Genomic DNA, 8,752 nt, shown 5'->3' with positions numbered 1-8,752 from the left:
AGAATGGACACCGGCTGTACTTGTATCCTGCTAACCATTGTACAGGCGTTAGAAAATAAACTGGGTGACTGAGTGCCACATCAGTTTTCAAGGGGATATCAGGAACTGTAATATCTTTTGATTCACCAAAAGTTGGCTAAATCCTGGACAGTGGCATTGAACCAGGTGACTCTGCTCTGTATATCGATTTAACAGAACAGAGAAATGAGATATGGACCTGAGCTTTATGGTGAATAAGGACTGGTGTGATGTGTGGGATTGGGAAATGCTGTTCTGTGCCTGCAGTGGATTACTGCACTTATGCTGTTCAGAAGTGGCCACAGAGCGAAGTCGATGTCTGTGTTCTGATGTAACAACCTGAGGTATGGATGTGTGGACAGTTCAATCATTCCATAACCAGAAACCATGAATTACCAGAACTACCCAAAAACATAGAAAATTAAAAAGTAGCAGCCATTACATGATGCAAAAAAAGGACTAAATTACAATGCGCAAGTTAAAAGAACTGATTGGACCACATTTCACTGCAGTAGTACCTTGTATAATTCCAATGGACAAATAAATAAATGATTGATAAATTGATTGAATTTGACTGATATATTTATGTTCTTTTATTGTGCATAAGATTTGGCACCAATCAATATTGATTTCCAGTACAGCGGTGAACATTGAATAGATTTAACAAGAACGCACAACTGGTTCAAAGATGAGAATCGCCACTTGTTTGGGTTGTGGCTAGACTGCAGTTTTGTTGTGTAATAAAAGTTGAGCTGCGATGTAACGCCGGGTTGAGCTGGGTCTGCTTTCTATTAATACAAGGAAACATTGCGAACACGAACTTCTAGCTGTTTCTCAAAGTCTTGATAAAACTAATACGCAGTGTAGCCAAGACTGCACATATTTGTGCTTTAGCTGTTTGGTCCGTGTCTGACGTCATAAGAATAACTCTGGAATGAGTAACAATGACATTATGCTTCTCTTTGGAAAATTGTAAAAGAGAGACTCCAAAGCATCTACTCAGCAAAAGCACAATGTGATGAAATGTTTCACTGGTAGTTTTGTCTCATACACAAAGTGCCAGCGTCCAATGAGAGCAGGCAGTGTGGCTGACTAAAGAGCCTCATCAACTTTGTGGTGTGGCAAGGGATCATAATGATGTCATATCTGATACCTGATGATGAACAGGGAAGACTCAAGATACATATCCAAACCTGCAGCGCTCTGTCAACCACATCATTACATCATCTCAGCTAAGATTTGCAGCAATGCTAGGTGCTCGGTGAGGCTGTACTTAATGCTTATGTTAGCATGCTAACATACTCACAATGACAATGCTAGCACATTTATATTTTGCAGGAAAAATGTTTACCATGTTTACCGTCTCATTTTTAATGTGTGAGCTTTGCTAACATTTAATAATTGACCCTGAACACAAGGGACAGTGGGGGCTGTTGTAATTAGGCAAGTTTTACAGGTATTTGTAATTAAACATAAGCAATGGACAAACTGAAAATCTGAACTGACATTAGCGCAAAATGGAAAGTCAGCTTACCAACATCATTTAAATTAATCCTGCAGGGGCAAGTTTCAATATCATTGTCGTTGTCTAAAAGTATGTGTGAATACTTGATTAAGAACAAACCAGAATTTAATCATTTATTATTACTTTACTTATTTTTCTAATCCCACCAGCTTTTTGCTTTTTTCATACAGGCTACATTGTCAAAGCGTTATAATTTTCTAACTCATATTCAATCAATATGAGCAATTGTCAGTTCAACTGTCCAGGAGTCTATAGCATCATTAGCAACTCTTTATTTGGAGCAGTGTCGCTTTTAGATAAATGCTAATATCAACATGCTAACACACTCAGAATAACAAAACTGTTTAAGTAGATATAACTGTTAGGGACTACCAAGACATACAAAATAACCACAAAATGGGCAGAAAAATCACAGTAACATACAAAATGACAGCAAAGCAACACAAAACAACTAAAAAACATTAAATGACCTAAAACAGACACAAAACAATAGAAAGATGCATAACAACTACAAAGAGAGGCAAAACCAACCACAAAGTTTCTGTGTCTTGATCCAATTAAGGAAAGGTGGTGGGGCCCTTCGCATATCTGTGCCCAGGGGGCCATTGTCTCATTATTTGCCCATGAAAAATGACATCGCGGTCCCTAAATCCAAGTATGGCTAAAAGTAATCAACCTCCTATCATCTCTACCTCCTTCTTTTTTATGTGCTATTAATAACTATTCGGATACACCTCATTAGTAGACATTGTAAAGAGTTTTTTCAACCATTCCGTACATTCATCATATACTAAAATCCACTTTCTTCTGCTCTTGCAGTTTATCTGTGGAAAGTATTACATGTTCCATGTTTCCATTCTGATCAGAAATGATGACTTCTCAGCTGGCCTCACCTCTGAATCATTTAACTACACGCCCAAACACAGAGTGCAGCCAGGGGAATGTCCCTATATAGAGGAAGTATAATGCTGTCATTATTGTAATGGAGGAGACAGAGGTACTATTATTTTGCAAGTGAAAAGCAAGCCATAGGTCGCAAGTCTTAAGATGTAAATAGCAACAGAGCAGACCAAAATCTGTGTAGTGTGCATTTTGAGTTGATTTTTTTTTTCATTTATTTAAAGTGTGTGAAAAAAATTACAAGAAGCTTTTTTAAAATTAGTATGTCCCACTGACCACAGCAGTGGTATGTGAAAACTTTTTTGAATGAAAGATTAGATTTAAAGAGCACTGTGACTGATTTGAGCCAAAGTCTTATCGCACTTGTCGAAATACATTTCACAGCAATCCATCCAGTCGCTCTCAAGATACTTAAAACCAAAATTCCCATCCTCATGGTGATGCTAAAGGGAAAGTCAGGGATCAAAATGTCAGTAGGGTTCAACCTGTGGGACCATGATTGCACCAAATATCATGGCAATCCATCCAATTGTTTAATGAAGATATTTAATTGAATTTGTGAAGTCTTGACCTCATGGTGACACTAAAAAACTCAGGGGACCACCAAGGTTCCTAAGCTTCATTCTCTGCGGGCCATAAATATTTGTGCAAATTTGAATGGCAATCCACCCAAAAGTTTAGGAGATATGTCAGACAGGACACAAGTGGTGGTGGGCCAAGTGACACAAGTGAGGCTAAAAACCCTGTAGAAACATACAAATATGTACAAAATAGCAATGCAACAAGAACTGACTGTATAGTGCATGTGTTAGGTCTTGTTTTCAGTATTGGGTGGTGGTGGTTTTCTGCATTGTGTCAACCAGAGATGAAACTGCTGTTTCTTTGCTGTTGAATTAAATAGATTCTCTCCCGAGGGTCAAACAGTCTGGGTCAGGGTTGGGGAGAATCATTTAGATGAGATAAGGAGGGTAGCATTAAGCAAAATGTTACAGGAAACACACAGTAAACAGCACAGCAGTGATATTCAGCCTACGTCCCTACGGGCCCGATTTGGTCTGCGATAGGGTGTCAGGTAGAACCACCAACCATTTTCTAATTTACAGTGAAAATAAATGGATTCATGCAGAGATTTCTTTTTGTACTTTGAATGTAAATAAGGTGCCACGTCGCATTAAAAGCATCCAAATAGAGGGGAGAAAAAAAACAAGAAAAAAAACCCCACCGAAGGACCCCCCCACTGAGGTCCAGGCCAACCCTCCTATGTCCTAAAATCCTAGAAACACTCCTGCTTTTATTGAATATATGCAGAATATAATATAAAGAATTTCTTTGTCTCTAAAAGTTTAAGATTTTGTCATTTTTACTATTCTAATAGTATTTTAAATTTGCATGCATGGTGATTTACTAGAAAGGCTCTTAAATGCAATACAGCCATTGGTAATGTTATAACTTACACCTGTGATTTTCCTGCTATGACAAGTAAAATATCAGCAATAAAATCTTGAACAAACCCCTTCATAAGAAAAAAGAAATAAGCTCGCCCCACAGAATTGATTTCTACATTTGCTGTGGTATTATTTGTAAAAATGATTTTCTATAAGAATTGTAGCTCGGAGCCATACATTACATTTTTGTCGTGACTATTTGTATTTTGGAAAAATGCAGACCACCGGTCTTATTGTTCATCTTGCTGGCTTGACACCAGTGTGATAAACAACACGGACAACATTTGCGGCTTGTGCAGAGCGGTGGGCGTGAGAGGAAACATAAAGGTGACTTGGGTTCGCTGAGTATCTGAGCATAACAGATGGGACTGGGTCTGGGCTCTGACACTGTACGTGGGAAACCAAACAGCCATCAGCGCGCCAAAGGAAACTTCCTGACTGTGGGAGACAAATTAGGATTGGGGAGAAGAGTTATATAAATTTTTACTGAGCAGCAGTGAAAAACAATAAAGGAATAAAGTTCTGTTGTTCATTATATGTTGGGAAAATATGTGCACCACTGTCCTGCAAACTACAGTACAGCAGGATTGGCCCTGAGTCAAGGAGTGTCAGTGAGAATATTTTTGGTATGTGCTGTATTGACACGTCTCTGTTAAATAATAACCAAGTTCCTCTGACCTTTTCTGAACTTAAAAGGGACACAGAGCTGTTATACACTCTACTAAATGATCTGCTTTACATAAAAATAGACGTATAAAAAGAGAATAAAGAAGCGGCACACACTTAAAGTCCATATGGTGTTTAAGGAATAGTTTATCATTTTGCAAAAGCTTTCTTGTCAAGTTAGATGAGAGGATCAATACCACTCTCATGTCTCAGATATGCTCAGTAAAGCTATAGCCAGCAGCTAATTATCTTATCTCAAAATAAAGACTGGCAGAAGGGTAAACAGCTTCACTCTTTCTGAAGATCTGTCTATCAACACTTCTGAAACTAACTAATTTAGCATTCTATATGTTTTATCCTTACAGAGCCTGAAGTATATAGACAAAAAGTTATCGTTTTACTGGACCATTTTTTAGCTGTTTCCCTCCTTTTTATTTAAATCTTCAGCTAACACTCACATAGCATGCAGCTGATACCAAGTACAATGAGTATGTAGTGCATTCCAAACACATAGAATATGGTTTTTGTGTTCATGAGAAATATGTATACATATATGAACATATGTGTGGGAGATGGTTCTTGCAGTAGCCGGAACAGAGCAAATACAATACAAACACGATCTTATATACAATACATTAAACACTATAATATTTAATAATCTAAATATGCCTTAAAATGAATCTGTAAATTGTTACACTGGGTATAAGAAGTAACACTGAAGTTTCAAAAATCATAAAAGTAGTGTTCATTTGTGAAGTTTAGCCGGCTGAAAAAAACCTGTAAGTATCAAAGACTTTTGTTTTCCACAGTTTATTTTCTGCAGTGATCCAGAATCCAATGGAAAAATCCCAAGGGCTTTTTGATGAGGAAATCAAGGTCATATGAACTTCCAGGTCAGCCTACAAAAAACATAATCTCTGCAGCTCTCTGTTGCTCAAGTATACTTCAGTGTAAACAAATTGCTGGTAATAATGTACGTAATCATTACTTTAGTATGCAGTGTGTAGTACATATGGAATCTTAAATTGAAATAAGGAAGCAAAGTGGGGACAACTACAGTAGAAACTGCCAAAAATAGTTCAGCACATAACCTCCCATAAAACCACAACTTGTGGTTTTACATTTCTGTTTTTTTATAAATTGAACAAAGATGGAACAATGTGATGATTATCAAGACTTGCTGGTACACACTTTTTTTTAGCTTGCTGTTTTCCCTGCTTCCAGTCTTTGAGTTAGTCTCCTGAGTTCTCATCAAACTTTCAGCGAAAAAAAAAAAAGTAATCTTATCCACCATTGCTAGAAGGCAGATTTGCAATTTCTCATCTAATGTGGGGTGTTTGTTAGAAAAGGTTGGCTCTTGAAATACCAGAGGACAAAAGCATTTGCAATATTGGTTTAATTATTGTCATAACTAATGTGACCTCTCACCCTGTTTCACCAAGAAAACAATTGTATCTTGACACAGAGCCAAACCACAGTCTGCCAAAGACAGAAGACAACTTTTTATGTAGTGAGGAATTTATGAATGCTCATATAATTATCTCTACAGAATTGTTTCTCACTATAATAAGTAGGAGTGGAGTATTTACCGTTGGAAATGACTGCTGTGTCTCTGATTTGTATGATTCATATCAAAGTTCAGCCTGTGACTGAGCTGTGTGTGTGTGTGTGTGTGTGTGTGTGTGTGTGTGTGTGTGTGTGTGTGTGCGTGTGCGTGTGTGTGTGTGTGTGTGTGGTTTACAACGCTGTGATGAAATGAGTCTGCATACGTCTGTGTGACTCTTAATCAATTGCAGTGTTCATTCACAGTTTGCCGTGTGGGGGGTGATTCATGCATCCCAGTTGCTCCGGAGATGAACACAAACAGACAAAGCCAACGGGAGCTCTGCTGTTCAACAAATGATTTATCTGTTGCTCTGCGTCTCTGCTCCACAGCCCCTGCTCTCGCTATTAAAACAAATCCTGACTGAGCATGCAGGGTTCACTTTGTCCTCTGTGTATCAAAGGCAAAACCAGGTTTCTCCTGAGCACATTTTAGACAGGAAGCATGTTCATTCCTGAAAAGTATTGAATAATTGACTGAGAGCAGACCAATATTAAATCATTTATCATTGCTTTCCATATTATTCTAATCCTACAATCTTTTTGTGGTCTCTATTTCCATTGTCTGCACATGGCATGTGATTTTCTTACTTGTGTTTTAGTGTAGCTACAATTGAGCAATCTTCATTTTACAGCCTTATATGCCTTCTATGGGCCCTTAGGGACTGTTCATTATTTGCGGGGGGGGGTGGGGGCAAAAAAGATTTTTAAAGAAAATTTTAAAGAAAATATGCCTTCCAAAGTCATCTGTGGGTTTTCAAGGATTTGTAAAAATCACCATAATTAAAACATTTATCATAGCACGAAACTGTAAAAACAGAAATTATTGTTGGATTTTCAAATTTCCAACAACATGCTAACATGCTGATTCCACTTTCTTCTGCTATTGCAGTTTACCTTTAAGTTTACCTGAAAGTATTACATGTCTGTTTTTTCCACTTTGATCAGAAATGACAGCATCTCAGCTTGCATCACCTCTGAATCATCGAACACATTTACATGCCCAAACACAGACTGTAGCCAGGGGAAGCCATATGTGACATAGGCTGATGCCGTCATTATTGTCACAGAGGGCAAAGAGGTGCCGTTATTATGCAAATCAAAAGTAAGTCAGAAGTCAAAAGTCCTCAACTATTGATTTTGAGTCTTAAACATGTGTCCTCTCCTAATTTTAGAGAAGTGTTAAGATGTAAATAGCAGCAGAGTAGATGATCATTGAGTAGTTCAGTATAGTTAGATTTATAGTAAGTAAGATTTTGTTAATTGTTATTTTTTTTTTTTATTCTTTTGAGATACTTTGGGTTTGTGTCAAAAACTGTACCCAAAATAAAACTGTTTTTTAGTACATGCAAGTATGTTACACTGATCCCATCAATAGGTTGTAAAAACATGAGGGGGGGATACATCTTGTCTGTTAAATGATGTTACGGAAAAAAAACCCAAAACAATAATGTGATATGGGAAGTAAATCAGAAATCAGAGATGGGGTCTAACTACTTTTAATGAAGCAATAGAATTCAAAAAGTTCTCTGATTAATTTGGGCCAAACTTCTCTTGTTCACAGTGGAATGTGTTGAAATGAAATATGTTTTTATACGATAAGGTTATCTGCACAAATACTGATGGCTTTGAAATGGGCCTACAAATTGAAAAAAATGGCTGTTTCATTTCTACTGAATATACAACAGTCTCCCACCAAGGTTCTTCAGCTTTTTGCGTAGTGAAAGTAAAAGGTCTCTCACGTCAAGAGCACTCATAAAGTCATGAGTCACTGCTGTTAAAGCTGGGTTTGTTTATTTGTTTTTTTTTGGTTGAATCACATGCCTTGCGGTCCAGTCCACACCATAGACACCATGTATATAAAGTCTATGCAGTTTACGATCCAGATCTCTGATTGTTCCCACACACAGGGTGAGGTTTTGGGTGAGCATTATCATAAATCCTTTTACCAGTAAAGTAACCATGCTGCCCTCTAGTGGTTACAAACAAAACTCACCAGTACCACTCAAGATCACTGCAATTTATGGAATTACAAATAACAAACAGCATAAAACAAAGTATTTATTGTTTACTTGTAGACATCAAATTATTTTCCCAACATGAAGCATTTCCTTCTCTATTAATGACTTAGACTGAGTTTGCAGTAGTAAATAATTTTTAAAAAATGATAGTCAAAACAAGATTTTGTGTTGATAATTTAGATACTTTTGGTTTTGATCCACCCACTCCTAATTGTTATCTGGCTACACTTTTTGTGTTGTTGCATTTAACAAATCATAATTTTTCAGAGAAAAAAAATGAAAGATCCAAAAAAAAAGTAATGATCCAAAAGTTACCTGGAAAATTAAGCTAATGATATAAATGAATAATTGAATAAATAAATAAATGGCCATGGTAGATATAATATCAATAACAATAACAACAACAACAACAACGATAATAATAATAATAATAATAATAATAATAATAATAATAATAATAATAATAAATAATAATAATAATAATAATAATAATAAAACACATTTTAATTTGTCAAGAAATAAAGAAAGAAATTTAATTTTTTTTAAAAAGTCACCGCCCAGTTACGTCATCACCA

Source organism: Plectropomus leopardus, chromosome 12, assembly GCF_008729295.1.
Source record: "Plectropomus leopardus isolate mb chromosome 12, YSFRI_Pleo_2.0, whole genome shotgun sequence".
Lineage (NCBI taxonomy): Eukaryota > Metazoa > Chordata > Actinopteri > Perciformes > Serranidae > Plectropomus > Plectropomus leopardus.
Note: the sequence above shows the minus strand (reverse complement) of the source record.